General features: G+C 32.4%; 1 protein-coding gene across 1 annotated transcript in view; it reads right to left on the bottom strand.

The window, feature by feature from the left end:
* Positions 1 to 10,600, bottom strand: part of LOC149411427 (octopamine receptor beta-2R-like) — a 746,470-nt gene extending 735,870 nt beyond the window's left edge. Inside the window, exon 1 of the mRNA XM_089646862.1 lies at positions 10,010 to 10,600. The gene's annotated coding sequence lies outside the window, so the exon portion shown is untranslated. The remainder of the gene's footprint in view (positions 1 to 10,009) is intronic.
* Between the last annotated feature and the right edge of the window lie 11,127 nt (positions 10,601 to 21,727).

Raw genomic sequence — 21,727 nt, 5'->3', positions numbered from 1 at the left:
CTACATATAGGTCCAAGCAACCAAATTCTTTTTATAAAATAATATTCTATATCCATTTTAAATAACAAACCTAATGTCAATTTTCACATTCAAACAAGGGAACTCATCGAATTTCATTTTGCGAATTTCCCTGTAACACATTTGTACTGATACATGTGTCACCTGATGCCATCGTGAATGATAAATAACCTCGAATCCCAATTTTATCTCCACAAACTTTTCTCTACCATGCGGAGAATAAGAATAAACCTAAACTAACTAAATAACCATCATACCGGCTCACAACGGAGGTAGGTATAGTAAATGTTAAATCGCTACATATTTCGGCACACTCTCTTTGCTTTCATGCACTTATATTATTCTGACATGTCCCAACTCAAGTATATAACTCACTTGATCGTGCCATGTCTGATATCCTCAGTTTTAACACGACCACACATACGCACCTGGGATCTCATCTCTACAGTTTTCAGTCTAATTTCATGATTCCTCTGCCAGTTCTGTGCCTCAATACGACTCAAAAACTTCATCAAAGACTGCTAACTATTTGCACAACTTTTTACTAGCTCCAACTGCGTTCTGTTTTCCATGAAAAGAGTTTTTATTAATTTCATTCTTTCGATATTCTTATCAGCCATTCCACCTCTCGTAAATATACCCCGCAAATACACAAATCATCAATTAACTCTAAATATTCACATTTTACAACCTTATGTTGTATTGATAACCATGGACGGTGTGTGAATTCATCTACTTCAAAATTCTGTCTCAATACAGGTTCGCCTAGTGAGGCAAGATATGTCCAACTTAAATATACCTAGTCCAGTCCGTTAAGAAAGTCTATGCCGTGAACATATTAAGTGTTTCCGCAGTGCGTATAAATTCGAACGTATTACGGAAAATTGTGCAGTGATTATCACCTGCAATGACATCAATTCCCAAAAAGACAAGTATCAGAAAACCACGGCTAAGTTCAGAATGTCTGCCTAATTCTAACTCTTGACCAGCTATTCCAAAGAGTTGTGTCAATTTGAAAAGTTGTAATTATGGATTTCAGTCCACTTTATCAAGAAAACCACTAATTGATTCGCAGATAATATCTTATGACTACATCTATTATTACATTGAATAGTATGTTTATTATCCTCTTATGTTTTGATAAATAAATAAATATATTCTCTCTAAATAATAAAAAACCTAAGTATGTGATTTGTGTGATACCATACACCAGTTTTCATACTATCAGCAACGCTGCATAGTTCTGACGAATCTGAAACTATTATATTGGTACCAAAAACTTCATCATTCACGAGTTATAAATAACCAAAGATTGCTATTTTTACGGCCACGAATAATAATTTCGATACCGCTAGCGATGTTTTTGTTTTACCTTCGTTCACTTTTTACAAGGCCGCTAGAAGATTAAAATTTTTACTAACATTTCACACAAAAAATCAACATTACCCGTGTGACGTTTTGACTTAACAATAGTTTAAATATAGAGTACTTAAACTATATTTTCGTTGATTTCTGAAGTGTTAAGTACAAACAAACTGAATTTATGGGTTCCATGATAACTCAACACAGTGACAATTCAACACACCTTTAAAAGTGATAAGAAACGATGAAAAAAATTTTTTAATCCTAACCTAACCTTTAACCAAGTTAATAAATTTTTTGTCTCATCACTTTCCATGACTTTATATAACTTTTTAAAGATGTGATGAATTAACATTTTGATGATTTATCCGGTCACCGAATTTATGATATTGCTATGGTCAACGTGATCGTTTATAGGGATTATTTAAAGAATATCGAAAATAAAGTCAAGAGTGGTCCAAAATCTTTATGGTAATTTGTATCTGAAAAGAGGAAAGATGGTGTGTTTCTAAAGCAAATCTCATGGCATGGACGCACTCATATTGGTGCCAATATTACGGAAGCATTTGAGGAATACTTACGAAATAATATATTATAAGTCAGTGTATGAGGAACAAAGTGCTTAATTTGATTCGTATTCTCTGGTGGTTACACTTTTTACGTGTAAATAAAAATTATTTCACAGCCGCAATTAAAATACTTAAACCAAAATAATCTGTTGGGCTTTCGGAAAAGACGTGCCAAGTCGTTAATGTTACCCCTGTTACATATATTTTTAATATTTCATATAATACCCTGACCGATGGGAAATGTAAAATATAAACACGGTACCTATATATTTGTAAGAATTCTTTTCTATTATAGGTAAAAAATAGAAATGAACAACTTTAGAGCTCCTCAGCACAAGTCACCCTAGTGAGGAGGAATAAGAAATAAAATTTACCATACAAATATTCACTATATTTTCTTCGTACAATGTTTAAATACTATAAAAATTAAAAGTTACACCTTTTTACATAATATTATATAACATTTGTTTGTGTTGAAACTTGCTTATATTGCTGTAATTTTTTATAATTTTTGATTGTTTATGAATGTTAAGTTCAGTTTTCGATTTTGGAGGCAGGTGTAGCTACCGCCGCCCCGGGAACCATTTATTGAATAATCAACACCTCTGCCATAGCTCACTCATTGGTTCGCTCCGTTCAGTGATTTAGCAGGGGTGCCGCAAGGAAGACCATTTGACTTCTTCAACTTGTCTCTCGATCAATCGCCTTGCGATTAAATGCGATGGATATATTCATACGTCACTCCTAGACACACTGATCAATAGATTCCTAGCCAACCTTCATGCCTTATACCTACCCATAAATTCCTCTCCTTCATTTCAAATTAAAAAAAACCCTATACACAGCATCCCAAGAGATGAAATAGTGGTTAATGATAAAAAAATCTTCTTAACAACTCGTCCTTGTAAAATATCCTCCACAATACATGTGAGCTCCTAGTGTAGACATTACACATCTGATAAAATAAAAGCTAGAAATGGAAAAAAACACCCTTTTTTATCAATTTTTATTTTTTCTTCGTTCTACTGTAGGCATATCTATTATTTGTATTTATTTGTCTCTAATCCATCATGGCAATTCTGTTTTAAATGCTTTAATAATTTTACCCTTTTGCATATTTATTTAGACATTTAGGTGTTGGATATACACTTTTCTGTATAGATGTCTTAAAAATAGCATCTCAATGGCGTGTGGGTTAGTTTAAAATCGTTTGTTTTCAATAATCTAGCATGGCATGTGATTCAATAATCTTCAAGATAAATGTGAAAATATATTTGTTAAATCAAAACAAAAATCTTAACAACTTTTCAACACATTTCATAGTTTAGTTTTTCGTTTACTTTATACACATAAGAGGTTAATGCGTTACCTATATTTGAAAGAATCTACGTACTAAATTTTTCTCTATGTACCTTTGTTCTTAACAGGAAGGCTCAATTTTAACACCTTAGAAGCACGCGAAAATTTTTTTTTCGGCAAACATTTTTTAAACTAACTGTACTTAATCCACATAGAAAGAGGTTAACATATATATATTACTAATAAGTATACTCGTGGGAGATTCCATGCAATCTTTTAACTCCGAAAACAAGTACTTCTGTCCATTAAAACTCACCAATCAAAAGAGAGGTATAACTGCTTAACGATTCTGCATTGACATTTACAACGTCAAACAAAGATAGTTCAGCAACTATCTTTTGATTTAAATAGTAAAACTGCCCCCATGACCTTTTATGTACCTCAAAATTGTTATGTTCTCTGTAATATATTGGTGTATAACCGTTTTATGGAGAAATTAATGGATAAAATTAATAAATATACGCACCTTACTAGATAATGTCTGTTCTGATGGAATTCAGGGCGTCGATTCTCAACGAAGTCATATGACTTTTGATGTTTGGCGTACGGAAGTGTGTTCTTTCGACGAGATTCAAGAATAAGAATGTCGACCAATGTGTATACTTTCGATGGCGATTGCGAGCGGCCTGAATTAGAGAATCGATACCCTGTTGTTATTCAAATTGCACATCTGTAATCATTAGCTATTAAGTATCAAAAATGTAAATTAAAACGCCGAATTCGTTTTCCTTGGATTCCGATTTATCAATTATTATTTGGTAAAATCATGAATAGAGAGTGAACGTCTTCTGCGACATAATGTAGTTGTGTCTGTTGATTAATGTTTGTTCAGCATTTTTCAGCAAACTACAAGGTAACGCGAGAATTGTATTCGTATACAATATGTACAAGGATACGGGCTAAGCCGGGCAGTGAAACAAACAAACCAATTGACAAGGTTTTGGAATAAAGAATATTTTACAATATCATTAAAATTACATTTGTTTTAAAACATTTCATTCAAACAGTTTATTTATTAAAATATTAAGGGGTTTATAAAAAATTATATGAATTATATAATTATATTAATTTACGAATATTTTAATTATTTTTTATATTAATTATCCAACCGCTCTCAACCGTCTAGAGTCAGTGAGACTTGCATGGCATTCCCAATTAGGGTATGTTGTGAGGCTTAAAGTAGTCGGGAGAGGGAGAAGATGGGAAAGAGGAAGGTGAGGAAGTCACATAAGCTGGTCACCAAACATAACTAAAGCCATTTCAAGCAATGTTTCAATTCTGAATGATTTTATTACACCAGGGTGCAATCTTGCACTATGAAACGTGATGCAAATATATTTTATTCTTTTTTTTAAAATAAATTAATTAAAAATATCACGAAATTAATCTAATATAATTTAGTTGTAAACGCCGGGTTTCAATCCCGTTATCTCTGGATTACAAGTCAAAGTCTTACTATACATTTTGAAATACATACCTCAGACATCATTTGTGTTGAAATAATTTACTATATCCTAGTATTGTATTAATCTCGTTCAAGGTTGGTTCACAAGTGCAGATAATTTCCGTTTAAAATACGATTACTCTGCACAGTGTGTAGGAACCGCACGTATGTAGATTACACAGATGCGATAAGGTTATGCCAGCTGATTCATGGGCGATCAATTGTTTTCATGAACATTAAAAAAACGAGCGACTCCAGAAATAATTTATGGTTTATGAACCTTTTTATCGTCAGTACACTATTTTAAAAAGAAAAAAACATTATCGGTTTACGAATAACCCGAAAGCTTTTGAAAAACTTATGCTGTCATCATTTTGCGAAGAAAATTCGGCTTGGATTTTGAGTTGTTGACTTTGCGAAACCCGCACGTAGAAAAATGAGTATGCTTGATTTGGTAAAATTCTATTTAAAACGTGATGGCAAACCATTTCCTAATAAAATATTAGTCCATACATAATGTATAGGAAAACGTGTTCTTACAGCTGCGCCTTTTCTGATAAATAAAATGATGAAGTGCAACAATATTATTACATTAAGAAATCCGAGATCCTCATAACACATTCGGGTTTTACTGATAGTTTGTTAGGAAATCTATTCATTCATTTATTTACGGCGTGTAGTCCCGCTTTTAACAGGAAAGCGAATAACTTAACTAGATTTTTAACAAATTAGCAATATTTCATAGAGGGTAAGTTTCTATATGCGCTTTGAAATTTTTCTAAAATCTGTAGATGTCACAAAAAAACTGTTTTAACACATTGAATTAACCTGTTATATTAAAATCAACATAATTATACATTATTATTTTGTTATTAACCTTTCCCTTACTGTGCTAAAAAAATCCACGCGTTCCGGTGTTGTGTAGTCAATACACATCTCAAAATAAGCGATTTAATATCGGAAAAACATGAATATTCATAGCTAATCGCGTATGTGTATTATAGTTTATATCAAAGGTGATAATAATTTCATTTAATTGCTGAAAACATGAAAAAACCATCGGCACATGCTAAAGAAACGTGCGAGGGGTCCACATCTAACGTACAACAGGCGCTGGATGGACGCTGGACGCACACCCACAGCTATGCGGTCGTAGGTATCGATGGTCTAAATGTCTAAATACAACTGCGGACGTGTGGATTTCTCATGTGAACTAAAGCGGGACATCAATAGAGTTTCATTTCCTCGCACACTCTTCGCGTAGCAGCGTCATACGGTTGATTGTATTGTTGTATTTGTTCCCGATTTTTAACAAAAATCTCTGTCATTTAATTGAATTTGAAAACTATGTAAAATATTATTTTTTATATCAGTGCATAAATGTATAACGGAGGAACAGCTAAAATCTGAACCCAGAATTTACTATATTTATAGAGTTATTAAAGTTATTAGAAGCAATGTGTAGTAAATACATACCACAGATGAGGAAAGGTTAAGCCTAAGATATTAGTAATTTATTTATTTTCATTTTATTTTAAGCACTTTTTTTGAACGTATAAGAATCGGAACAAGCAGAAATTTTCATAGTGGGATTTGCAAGTTGACGACTCAAATGGAGGACTTAGCTAGAAAAGAAAATGAACCCATGTTACCTGAATGGGAACAAAACGCATTTATACACTCGGCTTACAACGGCTTTTTTGTTATCTTATTGGCTTTACGTTCAGTTACATTCAGTTAAGTTTATTAAAACTGCGTTTTAAGGAAACCTTTATTCGTGTTGCAGCAATCTAATAAACATTGGTTTTTTTTATAGCAAAAATTTGTGCGACAGAGTGATTAATTGTTTAACAATTTTTTTCACAAAACTTAGCGAGGAAAAAATCGATTAATTATTATCTCATAACAACATTGTTTATACTAACTATAATCTACTTCTGTGTACAATAATAGACCTCAGAAATAATATTTAACTTTTTTTGTTGTTCCATAAATCAAAATAAAATTTTTCTCTGAAATGACAATATTTGTGAGTAGGTACTTATTTATTTTTTTATGCATCTTTTTTTGTTTTTCAAATAAGCAATCATAAAATTTGCGCAAACAGACGTCAGTATCTTAATGAAAATTCTTATTTAAAATTTCTTGGCAGGTTATACCATAATAATATTAATTATTTCGATTTTAAAGCTCGTATAAGCATCCACACTACAAACTCTAGCAGGATAAAAAAGCAGCATCCAACACGGCCACCATCTTGAAACGGATTGCACAAAAAAATTTAAAGACAGACGAAATACAAAACAGTCGAGTTAAAATAGGACTTTGTAACGCTATCAAAATTATTAAAAAATATATTACTGGTGATAAGGTTAAATAATTGAAGATTATCTACCTTCATATATTGTATTAAATGATGAATGCATGCGATTTTTATTGAATTTTATTTGAATACCGCCTACGGGCACAACTGTTCTAAATTGTCAAGATCCAGTGGAAGTTTCTCACCCCAATTGGGGTATATTGCGAGGCTCAGAGGAGTTAGGAGAAGGGAAGAATATTGGAGATGAAATTATCTAGCTAAGGTGAAATAACCTGAACAAACACGTCGAAACCAATTCCTAGCACCGGTATTGCAAATGGTCGATTAAAAAATAATATTCTTTTTAAACTGCAATGCCGAAAAATAAAAACTTCACCTAAGAAACCAAACCTAACCTTATAAAAATATTGGATTGCACAATATATTATGATGAACTTTTACACTATATTTATTATATAGTTATTACGAATATTCTCGATCTTACGGTTTTCATTGATAATATAGACTGTTGCGAACTCCTGCATTTCATCGGCTTTATAGTACCAAATCGATCAACCAGGCTAAATATGAATATTATTCTACATAATTCCAGGTTTAACTACCACACTCACGCACCTATATCTTGCCTTCATAAACTTGGAAACAAATTCACCTCAAATATTGATATATTTAATATAAGTTTATCAGTATACTCGTATAAGACATACCTGAATAATTTTTTTGTGTAGAATTAAATTATTATTATTGGAACATCCATATAATTTTTATTGTAAATTAATTTCATTCACTTTTACTATTATTTATATGCCATCTGCACTTTAAAACTGGTTCATTTATTTTCTCTTTTTTTATATTATGTACATTTTTGTGGAAAATTATATTTACCATGCGTTATGTTCATTTTTAAGTCTCTGGTTATTTTTTTTTAATAAAAACCTGCAGTTGGCACTTTATTATCCAATAAATCTTTTAAAATATATGTATTATGCAAAATCCCATCAGGGAATTTAAATTAATAAATTAATTGAAAATTGCCGTCAGAAATTATTGTCGGACTATTTGCGTGTTTGTAATAATCTCGCAATGACGCATTTATTACTATTGATATCCAAATACCGTTTGGCAGACCAATGCTTAAAATCATAATATATAAAAAAGAATAGATCCAAATTTAAAATGAGGTAGTAATTTAAACACAAATCTGATATCGATATCGTGGGTAAATTACAGAAACTAGCAAAAGGCTTAATACGCACTTTTTGTTTTCAAAATACTTCGTATAATTTATTATTATTTGTTAATTAACGCTCCTTTTCGGGGCTTTTACATATTAATATTAAGAAATATACATTATTTATTGTATATAACTGAATTGTTTCATTAACAACATTTTATATTTGTTTAAAGATGTCCACTGACTTGGTGTAATTGTTATTTTAATGATGAGTATATTATTATGTATTTCACTTTTCGAAAAATTGCATTTTAAAAGTTGTATCGTTGAAATTATAACCGATATTTACTTAGCGGCCTAATTAAAACATTTAAAAAAGTATTTTAAGTTATTATGTCAAAGTATGGCGCAAAGATAAACGTCAAATTGTTTGTTTTTTTTACGAAATAGGTACTAAAATGCCATATTTTATATTTTCGGAAACTGTAATACTTACTTCTCATCTGATCTATGCACAGTTGTTTTTTTTCCATTAAAAGTACGTATTGACTGTGTAACTATTTTCTGTAAATTTACCATATATTTTCATGTATCAACGTAAGTACAAAATAATGTTAGGAAAAAAAAAATCAATTTTCAAGTCATCTTTGTATTATATTTGTTTAATAGTTTATACTAGGACAAGTTTTTGCAAAGAAAAAAAGGAATTTATGGATAAGGTAAAGTACATACATAATTTTCGGTAATTTTTCATCATCTTACTTATTAGATTACTAATCTTCTGTTCAACGCTGGTGTAGAAAATCCAGCCTTGAGCTTGGTTTGAGACCGTTTTAATCAAAAAAAAGTCATACGTCAGATTTTTCACTGTTGTGACTTTACGCGCCGCGTAATTTTTACACCGCGTTTATAAGTAAGCAGCTCAGAGTATAATTTTAAAACGAATATATTATTTTAAATAACACGTCGATTCGAGATAATTAATTTAAAATACAACCATTTACGTAGGTGGAGATGGCAAAAGATGCAACAGAGTTAAAAAATATTGTCAGTTAAAGTTTCAAGAATTCTAGCGTTTTACCAGTTTCAGCCATTTTTTTTCATTTCAAACGTATTTGCATTAAACGTTTCTGGCGATTGTGAAATTTTACCTAATTTTCTATTTGTCGAAGTATTTATTTTTGGGTTCCATTATATTTTATCAAAATGACAGTTAAACACAACTTTAAAAAAGGATACAGAGTCATTAAAAGTGATGAAATAAAAACTAGGTTAAATAGTTCGCTATGAAACCTATTTAACCTAATTTTTGTTTCATCACTTTTCATGAATGTTTGTAGGTGTGTTGAACTGAACATTTTGATGGGATAACCGGTCACCGTATTTTTGTATGTTGTTTAACAATATTTATAAATCTCTATTCGCTTGGTTTGTCGTAAGATTGTGTATGAATCAAATAAGGGTGGTTAATTATCATAAATTATTCCAAGTTTAATGATTTCTTAATGATTTCCTGAAAAAATATAATTATAATGGTAATAATATTTAAACGAACACAAACGCCATTTAAATAATCCAAGAAATGCTTAAAATACCAGTGCGCAACGTTATGAAGGAAAAACATAATTAGCATTTTTCGCGCAGCTAATGAAACTCAACGAATTTGTTGTACATCTTATAAAGAGTGGATGTTGGAAAGAATTAACATAATTACATTTATATTCCACTTATTCATACAATAAAACACATGTAAGACTTACCGACTGCCTAATTAGCATCCAAGAACACGATTTCATGTATCCAAGTTTCTCAAACAAAAAATACTTCAGTATATATATTTTTTTAAATTATGTAACTGCGTCTTTTAACTATCACAAAAAAACTGTTGTTTGAAAATACTTTTTTTTATTTGATTGACTAATTATTTTTTTAAAAGATGAAACGCAACACTTTTAAAGCAAAAAAACCAAAACACAAAAATTTAGAAACACTTTTTTTAATGGAAATCGAAATTGTAACAGCAAAAAACACTCACTAAATTAAATTAATAATGTTTGATTGTTTTAGATTTTTAGTTTTTTTTTATGTTTGAGTATTTTAAGATTTTTTTGAGAATGTTTTAATTTTGCACAGTATGTATTTGTTTTTTTTTTTTTTATTTTGAATGTGATGTTTTTTTAGCACTAAAATCATCCGCAAACACGTTAACTGCATCCAAAAATGACTGCACTTTCAGCATTGCGTGCAAAAACCATGCTCGTGTTTGTACCGGTTTAAAAATTAACAACGCGCACGCCGATTGAAATTTCCGAATCGGAAAATCCGGCGCCGGGAAAACGTTCGACGCGTAAATCTGCTCTGCCCGGCGGCACTGCCAACTTCACACTGGCGTGGGTCTGAACCCGCCAAACCGTCCCCCCCACCAGCTCGATCCCCCCTTTTGCGTCCCCCCCGGGCCCGGCCATAGCTTGCAGTCCCCCCCTCCCCGATCACCCCGGCTTGTAGGCCGTACCCGGCCGCTACGTGCAGCGGACAAGTTCTACGTTGCAAATATGCCTCTAACTATGAAAGTAGAACTGCTACGTGTAACGTTCAAATTATTCAAATATTTAAATATTGAAGACAATATTAGTGATTTCTAAACGAAAATCTGAAACAGAAAAATCAGAAAAGGAAACGGTCACATCTGGGACTCGAACCCAGGACCCTTGTCTTTCCGGGACAGTGCTCTACCGACTGAGCTAATGGGACCCTATTCCCCTCGGTCACTTTTAACTGTATCATACTTCGAATAAGAACTACTAACATTGTCTTCATTTTTTCACCGCACATTTTTATTGGCAACTATCTTTATGTATGATCGCAAGATTTAACCCGAACTAAATGCAATCCAGACAGCGTCTTTTTAGATAAACCTATCTTATTTTTTTATTTTTAATGTGCGACATCTGTTGACTTTTCTGCAAGTCTAGAATGAATATTTATTTTTCGGAATAATTTTATTGAGTAAAACCTCAAATTGTAATATTCGTTGTAATATTGTAATATTATTATTAGAGTCCCAGATGTGACCGTTTCCTTTTCTGATTTTTCTGTTTCAGATTTTCGTTTAGAAATCACTAATATTGTCTTCAATATTTAAATATTACAATTTGAGGTTTTACTCAATAAAGTTATTCCGAAAAATAAATATTCAAATTATTCGTTGCGAATAATCTACTAAGATTTTTTTACGTTTATTTCATTCCTGAGGTCTTGATGAAAATAATTTTCAATCAATGCTTATAACATCTTTGGAGATTCTGTGCAAAGAAAAATCTTTTAGAAGAAAATCTATAAGAGATAGAGGAGGGTGCATAGGAATCTGAAGATCAGTATGTCCAGGAGTGACTAAATCCATGAAGATGGTTCCAGAGATTCCGATTAAAGGGGTCAAAGGGTCTCCCTCAATCAGCCTCTCTTGATCCGGCCCGCCACGAATCTCGTGGGCAGAAACATCCACTGTCAAGACCTGGACCATACCTCATGCAGTAAACCCGGGGACCCTTACTAAGTCACCTAATACAGCGAAAAACTTAGGGTGGGGCTACGGCAATGGTTTATGGCCGCTTCAAATTGAGGAGGAAATTGGATACATGTGCACTGTATGCCCAAAGTAATATTACTTTTACACCAATTCACATGAAAATTGTAAAATGTTAAGATTACTAATCGCATTGGCTTAGGATCCGGTACATCCATGTCTGCATCCCCAAAATAAATTATTATTTTTCTCTTCTAATGGTGAAACTGATAAGATAGCAGAATTCTATTTTATTTCAAAATACATCCATATTTACTACGAACTATACGTGACTATATCGTGTACGTATATATATATGTCGGGACTACGACGTAAGTTACTAAGACCTGTATATTATTACATTTGACGTGCATGTGCATAAGTTCCATGTATGCAAATATGCAAAATGCATTTTAGCGCCCGTTTTTTAGGTTTCAAAAATACAAACCGGAAAATGCGGGTGATGGCGGTCACACGTCAGATTGCAAATAGAGGTCGCAATTGGAAATGAGGCCGGTAGATGATAATTTGCTCATATTAACACGGGCTCAGAGACTGAGAGAGTCCGAAAAAGGTTTACATGAGAACTTTCAGCCGAGGGCAGATTGTGCCCTTCGGTTTGGCCTTTAGATATTTTTTGTGGGTTGTAATATTGTATTTATTTATTTAAACTAAACAACAAAAACATGAGTACTTACTACTACTTTTACTAATCTTTCGAGAAAGTGGGGAGGGGAAGAAGATGGTAGTGAACAAGTATGGGCAAGTAATCACGGCCATAGCCGTTTGAAGGAAGGTTTTGATTATATTTATTTATATTACGTGTACGTGTTTTTACAAACATGTGATATACATGATAATTCAGTGAAACAGTAATCATGAAGTTAAACTTGCTAGTAAAATTATGTAGAACTAATGCAGAAGAATAGTATTATCATAACCTTAAGTATTATTTTTTTATTGATTTTGGTTATTATAGCCTTCTTGTAACTATATTCCGTGCACTTGAACATGTCTACTATTTTTGTGAAATTATAGCCGACTGCATGCAATCTACATACGAATAGAATTTTCGATCGTGCAGTTCTAGTTGGTATGTTGAAGGTGATAAGGCTCAGTAAATCAGGATTGTCTATATTTCCATCCCTTTTTAATACTAATTGCATGTGCAAAATGACATTTTTCTGCTAATCTGCGATCTCTGGATAAGAATTTAACACTTCAACAATATTAATTTATTTTTATCAACACATTACTCTGAAATCCAACAAATCTTATATCTTTACTTAACCGATTCAACCCCACTTTCTCCCATCACCAAAATCGGAACCATTTCCTCAAAATCTCTATTTTCCATTAAAAAATCCGCTAACAAAATCTACCCGTTGACACAACTATATTCATCTATCTCCCTTTAACGTATGTTTCAACTTTCTTCCACCCAATTACCTGTCCTTGTATGACAGCGGAGGTGTACCTACATATCTGCATGAGTGACATTGCAATAATGTATTATACATCACCAGTCTGTAAAGAAATCATGTGCAGTGTACAGTGCGTTAAATTCGAGTCTATTACACAGCTCCCCAATAGTTGTGTCAAATATCCAAAATAAACCACAAACAGATTCGCACACAACCTTTGCGATTTTTGAGTAATTGTGAGGTATAGTATGTTGAAAAAACCTATCTATCTACAATACATAATTTAATATGCTGAGTATGTACCTAGTTTGTTGCGAATATTTTGCGATTGTTTGAGGGTATTACTAAGAAAAATGTGGAGCAAAGATTGTGATGAAGGGTTTTTTTTTTTGATTTTATGGATTCTTTCGTAATACTGTAACTAGCCAGGGCTTATAGCAATGCCCTTTCATGTTTCTAACTAACTAGTACTGCGACTCATTTGGCCTTATTACTATATATTACCATCTGATGGTTGTATTTACTTGACTGATTTTACGTTTCATTAATAAGTTTTATGAGGAAAAATTCTTAGCTGGATAAAAAAAACTTACAGTGGGGAAGTGTAGATGTGATACCGTGTCGCCAACTAGAATCATCTACGAGATGGTAATTCATTATGATTTAAGATGTTTTTTGCGTCCAGCCGTCAACTATCGGTTACAAAAAACTAACGAGCTTAGTCCTTTAGTTTTTATTAATATAATGAGATTTTTATGAATTTCAATTATTAGGCGTGCTCCATGTGTTAAGGGTCTTCCCAGAATATCAGGAACAAATCCAAAGTAATTTCCGGTTTCAATTGAATGCTATGCAATTGCTGATTTGTCAGGGTGGACGAGTTAACATGCTCGAAAAGGAGACTATTTTGATACCAGTAAGCAAATGTTACTTATCAATTTCACAAAATATGTAAAAAATTATTAATTTTTTTTTTAAAGTGATCATTCTTTTTTTGAAAACTTTTTTGACTGTTTAGTGGTCGAATTCCCACCCACATGGCGCGTGCGTTCAATTCCGTTGTAATAAAGTTCTTTGTCAATGCACAAGTAACTTCATGCATTTCAAATTATGAAAGTAAGAGATGAAACATATTATAAGGTTACATATTTGTAAAAGTATTAACTTTGTGACTCGCCAAATTGACAATATAAACATGTAAATTTTTTTCTGACCACTATATTTTTACCTGTTTCAGAAGTACTCTTCCTTCATCAAGAGAATATTAAAACTAAAATATTAAGTAAACAATACACTTATTTATTGATTTATTTTATTAATACTTGATTTAGAGAGTACATATGGTTTTTGTGATATTTCACCCTTCATGCTAGGGATTATTTTGTCTTATGAGGGGTGAATTTTACAGTTTGTACAGAATCTATACATTACTATTATATGAAAAAGAAAAATTTGAAAAATGATGTAAAGCTAGTTTGGGTTGCAAGAAGAGAATAGAGAAGTTAGAGAATTATAAGAAGATGAAAATTTTGAGAAATTATTAGTAAATAGGTCACACTAATTAATTATGTACATACTATACCGCTTAGTTAGGGAATAGGGATATATTATGTTTTGTATGAAAGGTGATTAACCAAATTAATATCAACACTAGTATCAATATTCACCCGACGAAGGAGGGTATTTCTGGAACCTGTTGAGTGTAATTAAAATAAAGTGGCCAAAAACAAATTCATGTGCTGATATTGTTAATTATAAGTTATTCACCATCCGGATTTTTTTTTTCTATCTAAAATATTGTTTATGAATTTTGCCCTTATTATAGAGTAATCTTGAGACAGGGCAGAAAAAGTGGAACAATTGTTGTATTAATTTTTAAAATTGTTCATAATATCTATCATCGAACAATCTCTCAATATTTTTGAAATAAAAACGCATTAGGAAAGCGTGGAAATGGTATTTTGTATGTCGTTATAGTAAGACACAGTTCTCAAAACCGACCCTTTTTCGACCTAAAAAAAGCATTCGACAAGGTTGATATCGACATTCTTCTAAATAAGCTAGCTTCATTTGGTTTTTCCAAAAGACTACTCTGTTTTTTTGCTTCATATTTTCGAAATCGCAGAGAGTTTGTTTATTATAAGGGTTCCAGTTCTTTTGAATTCATAGTTTTTTCTGGAGTTCCTCAGGGGTCTATCCTTGGACCACTTCTGTTTCTGATTTTTACTAACGATATTGGTTCAGTCATCACACATTCGCTGTATTTACTATTTGCAGATGACTTGAAACTATATCGCTCAATAAAAAACCATCTTGACTGTATTCTCCTTCAACGTGACATTGACTGCGTCTCAAACTGGGCCAAAATAAATGGCTTGAACTTCAGTACACCCAAGTGCAATATCGTCTCGTATACAAGATCAAAGAAACCGATTGTATTTGAATATACAATCAATGAAATTATTCTCCAAAACCTAAACCAAATCAAAGATCTAGGAGTTATTTACGACAGCAAACTAACTTTTTACCAACACATCGATGATTTAATAAGCAGAGCATACAGGCTTCTCGGCTTCGTAATTAGAAATTCATATCCGTTTCGTAACACAAAAACACTGACGTTATTATATAATACACTAATCCTAAGTGTATTTGAATCAAACTCGATCATCTGGGCTCCACATGAATTAACATACACTTTACGCATTGAAAGAGTCCATGAATTTTTTTTAAGGTTTTTATTCTCACGGCTCTATGGACGTTACCCTTGGCTTTACCCATCGATTTATATATTAGGCATGACCAATTACCACTCCCTAGAGACACGTAGAGGTATTGCTTTGCTTAAATATTTTTTCCAACTAATAAACGGTCACTTATCTAATAATGAGATACTGGCCCAATTATTTTTTTTGTACCAGAGTCTCACTCTCGAGGAAGTCATCACAATCTTCTATATAGTAGAGCAAGCCGCACTAATTTATTTATGAACTCACCTGTGGAGAGAGCTACGTGCTTTTTGAATGCGGTAGATAAAAAAATAGATTTATTTTTTGTGTTCTATAGCGCATTCGCGAGATTTTTGGCATTGCATATACACTGCATAAATGGTACAATTATAACGTCTTAGGCTTTATTACCAGTAATTGTTATAAATAAATGTACAAATTATATAAATAAATAAATAAAAAATAAATAAAATGTCGTAAAATCAAGGTTTATTCCTTGTAGCATAATGTATATTTTTATTTGAAAATAAACGTGACAAGGCATTTTTTATACATTTAATGTAAGCCAAGATGAAATGTTCATTAATACAAGTATTTGGAACTCGGGTTAACAACCGATGTGATCTATATCGAGGAAAATGGGGTTACATTGAGATGGGTTGGAATGGTTTTTGTTGAAAAACACCATTTTGTTGCCGAGACCTTAAATTTAATATAATTTGAAGAAAAAAATATTCCTTATTATGTTTACTCTATTCTTATGGTAAGGAATTCAGAATACCATACAAGACACTGACATAAAAGAGACAAGTTTAGTATTAATGAGTTGAGTTATTTTAAAATAATAAAAATATTTTTTTCTAAATTATATATTATTTGCTGTTTTATGCTGATTGCTAATAGTATGGATGATCTACAGTCTCTCGTGTCTAGGATGAACGAAGTATGTATGAAGAATGAGTTAATGATGAATGACAGTAAGTCTAAGGTAATGGTGTTTGAAAAAGAGAGTACCAAAACAGTGTTCAATATAGTTGTGAATGAAGAATACTTGGAGCAGGTGGATGAGTTTGTGTATTTAGGAAGTATATTTACGAGAGATGGAAAGGCTGACAGAGATATTGAAAGAAAGGTAAATACAGTTAACTCGATTAATAGGGGACTGAACGCAGTTGGCGCTAAAAAAAATGTCCAAAGAAGCGAAGTTAGCAGTCCACAATGGGTTGCTGGTACCTACCCTGATGGATGGAAGTGAGGCATGGGACTGGCAGAGAAAGGATGAAAGTAGATTGAATGCTGTTGAAATGAGATCCCTGAGGCGAATGTGTGGTAAAACCATGTATGATCGTAGGAGGAATGTGTAGATCCGTAAATTGTGCAAGGCTGATGTAAGCGTAATGAGTAAGATTAAGAAAGGAACGCTTAGATGGTTTGGGCATGTAGAGCGAATGAACAAAAAAAGGAGTGTAAGGAGGATATATGATGCAAATGCGAATGGTAGCAGAAGTAGTGGTAAGGCAGGAAAACATGGCACGATCAAGTGTATCAGATACTCGAGTTGGGCCATGTCAAGAGTCAGAATAATAGAAGAGTATGTATGAGACGATGTATGAATGTGAATGAGGCATGAAGTGTGTGCCAAGACTGAAGTGTTTGTCGGTCCGTTCTCTCTGCCTACCTTTTCGGGTAAACGGCGTGATGGTTAGTTATTACATTACTAGCGCGGACCAGTGACTACCAGTGTGACCCGATAGTCTAAATTCTAGACAAATCAATTTTGTTTTTTGGTAAAAATATTTTATCTTATGTACATAGGTATTTTACCGCTTTCAATTTTGAATTTCGAATTCAGTTTAAAATGACACTTAAAATAAAAGTGAATTTGAGTTCATTGAATCAGAGTTACACAAGACGCACATAAAACCTAAGTTATTATTTTTGAACAGTGAATGAAATAATGTTGATATTAAAATAATTATTGTAAATCATTTCGAAATTTCATGAACTCGTTAAAGTTTTTTTTTTAAGTGAAACCGCACAAGAGTCCCAACTGTTCCCATCTTCCTGGAGCTAGTGAGAATATGGTATCCTTAATTTGAATATGTTGTGAGGCTGAACGTAGTGCCGAGTGAAAGGAGATAGGAAAGTACCTGGCTATATTTTTTTTTTTTTTTTTTTTAAACATACAACAAACGATGTTGCACTCCCATGAGTTATCAAAATCATTAAGGGATTGCCAATTGGTAGTTTTGAAATAGAAGAGTAAAAAAATAAAAAAAAAGAGTTTTGTACAGAAAAATTAGACCCAACCCAACCAAATATGCAAACACAATGTATGAAGAAAACATTTCACAAAAGCAACATACAGACACAGCATATGAAGAATCACTTTACAGATATGTCTCAAAAAAATTGTCTCATAAGACTTGAATTATTATGAATTATTATAATCACTCATTTGATTTATGTACTGTTGGTGTCAAAAAGTTAAAAAAGTATCCTCAATGATAGTCTATAGAAATGCATAAAAACAAAATCAGGAAATACATTAAAAAGTACGGGCTCAAAAATAAACAGACCTAATACAAGATGTTTAACATTCAAAATACATGAGAAGATTAAAAAAGCCCATCATCTCTGGATGTACAAAGTTTGGTATTTGGAGATAATTAGGACGGCTATCAGAACAGAGTTTGTACCTACTTATGACTCGTTTTCCAAAAAACATTTGAAAAAATAGGATTTCAATATATCGTTTCTACATTTGTTAGAGGCATAATATACCTGTCTTAATTCTTCAGGCAATTTGTTATAGTTAGTGTAGGCAATATATTCTAATGATTTCAGTCCGAACTTTGTTGAGTGTATTTTTGATATATGTAGTTTGTTGTGTTGTCGTGTATTATATTGGTTAACATCGTTGTTATAGTTCAGTTTTATATTTGTGTGGGTGTTACACTGAATAATATTTTAAATGGTGTTTGTTATCTCAAAGCTAGGAACCATCATAAATGGCAAAACAAGTGCGTGACGGTAAATATCTTTGACAGGTATATCCCAAGGCAAGCCAAAAATATTACGCATGGCTCTATTTGGGATTATTTGCACCTCCGATATCATTTTTTTGGTAGCAAAGCCCCAGATACTCGAAAGATATGCCAAGTGGGAGTGAATCATAGCATAGTACAAAGATTGCAGTATGGCTGTGGGAAGCAATTTACGTAGTCTGTACATTACACCGGTCACCGGAGCAATCTTTGATTTAACATGGTCAAAATGGTTTTTCCATGTAAGCCGTGAGTCAATTAAAAGTCCTAGATACTTCGCGACATCTTTTTGTTCCAGTTTGTTTATTCCAAGGGAAATGTTTAGGCATTGTCCTTTCCTATTCCCGAATAGCACATAGTGAGTCTTTTTAATGTTAAGGCTTAGTTTATTGATTCTCAACCACTCGGCTAGATGACCCAAATCCCTTTACATGTCTTTTTCCATTTCGTTTAAATTAGTATTATGATAGATATTGCGTCATTAGCATAAAATTGAAGGGTACCTTTCAACCCACATTTTGCAATATCATTTATATAAATCAAAAATAATAAAGGCCCGAGAATCGAGCCCTGTGGTACACCACATGTTATATTTCTATGATCACTTGATTCTTTTCCAATAACAACCTAACCTAACCTAACCGTAAGATAACTAGATAAAAGTTTTAGATTGTTGCCCACGATGCCCAGATATTGAAGCTTTTCTAACAGAATCTTACGATCAACCGTATCGAACGCTTTTTTGAGGTCTATGAAAATGCCCGCTGCATATTTTCCTTGATCTAAGTGTTTTTGAAGAGTTAGTATAAAATCAAAGGCAGCACATTTCATGTTGGAGAATTTTCTGAACCCATATTGTTGAGGCGTGAGAATATTATTAGTTGTGAAATATTTTGTTAGTCTATTTTTGATTACATGTTCAAATACTTTGGAGAAGACTGGGAGTATTGATATTGGACGATAATTAGATGGATTTTTTTGCAGTCTTCTTTGTGAATTGGAACGATTTTTGATAGCTTTAATTGATATGGAAACATTCCACTCGCTAATGATTGAATAATGAGAATAACAAGATGATCCGCTAATTTTTCTTTACAGAATCCGAATAAGTTAGTTGTCATACCATCGACCACTGGAGATGCATTAGTTTTTAGTTTTGATATAATTTTTAAAACTTATATGGTCACTAAACACGGAAAAAGTCATTTCAAGCAAAATTTCAATACTGAAAAGTAGTCTTACACCAGGGCGATACTGAGAGTATCTTCCATTCTGGAACGTGCCACAAATATAATAAACGCTATTATTATTAACAAAAAATTGATTTTGATTTGAACCTGGAAACTTTAGGTTGCTAGTCGAGAGCCTTACCCTGCGAAAGCTTTCGTATTGATTACATTCTCGATCTCTGAATTCTTCTAGAAAATGCCGATTGTACAATATGTATAGTATCTATTATATGTATGGTGTGTATAGTATGTATAATATGTATAGTTTGTACAATGTGTATAATATTTGTAGTAATACACTATGTACATACAATATGTATAGTATGAATAGTATGTATAATATAATATGCAACTATCCAAATATTTCATATTGCCATCTTCTCCACCGCATCTTCTTACCTTACTCTTACTCCCTTCAGCTTTACAAGATGATCTTATTCGAGATGCCATAGTCCCAGTGGCTCTCAACGATTAGTTTCAGTCGGGAGCAAACGTGCGGTAATCACATAAAAAAAATTAATGGACGGTTCAAAAAAGAGAGAATATTTAAAGAAAATGAAAAAATAAGGTGTTTTCTAGGTTGCCGTTTCTTTATCAGTTAATGTTCATCTAACTATTATAAAAATAATTCTTAGGCTTCCTCTAATTACTGACTCGAATTTGATCTTTAATATTATGAATGTGTTTGATGTTCGGCAGAAATACGCAAAAACAATACTCACTCACCTATACACAAATATACATACATACTATGAAAAAAGATCTCAGACTCGCTGTACTCGAAGCAATAACAAAGACTTACTTCAAATTCCTATAACGCACACTACTTTTGGTCAACGGAACTTTAGATATCTTTCGAGAAGACTTTACAACATTCTTCCTGATAAAATAAAAACATGTCATTCACAAAAAAATTTCAAGGATAGCGTAAAAATTTGGATCAAAAGTAATGACAGGGCCTTTACCGGCGCACTCATCCAAATTCGCAGTTATTGATGCAACCTAATTATTGTATGTATTTTCATATAATTGTTGGTATATTATTAGGACTATAAACGAACTTGGTAAATGATGTATTGATGTTGATGCTACCTAACTATTGAGTGTTCGTATTTTTATATAATTGTAGGTATGTTATAGTACTATAAATAAACTTGGTAGATAGCTGCCAAAGCTACAGGCACGCGGGCTCAACACAGGCTAGGCCTAGTAATAAACCTTAAGGCGATGCACTACGTCGTGTAATATTTTAAATTGAGCCGCTATCAATAACAACCCTTACGTAGATGGCGATAAGGTTTAAATTCCCGCTTAACACCATCCGCCTGTTTTGATTTATGCAAGAAAAAACATGGCCAAAAAGTGCCTTTTATTTTATTTTGTGGATGTTCAGGTATAAATATTTTTTTTCCGATTATTTTATAAATAACTTAATTTGCAACATTTAAAAAAAAAATTATAAGTGAAAATGGGTTCGTAAGTAGGAG

This window comes from Hesperophylax consimilis, chromosome 25 (assembly GCF_061612785.1).
Source record: "Hesperophylax consimilis isolate HC1 chromosome 25, BYU_Hcon_1.0, whole genome shotgun sequence".
Taxonomy (NCBI): Eukaryota; Metazoa; Arthropoda; class Insecta; order Trichoptera; family Limnephilidae; genus Hesperophylax; species Hesperophylax consimilis.
The sequence above is the reverse complement of the archived record's forward strand: the minus strand, read 5'-3'. Positions and strand labels throughout refer to the sequence as shown.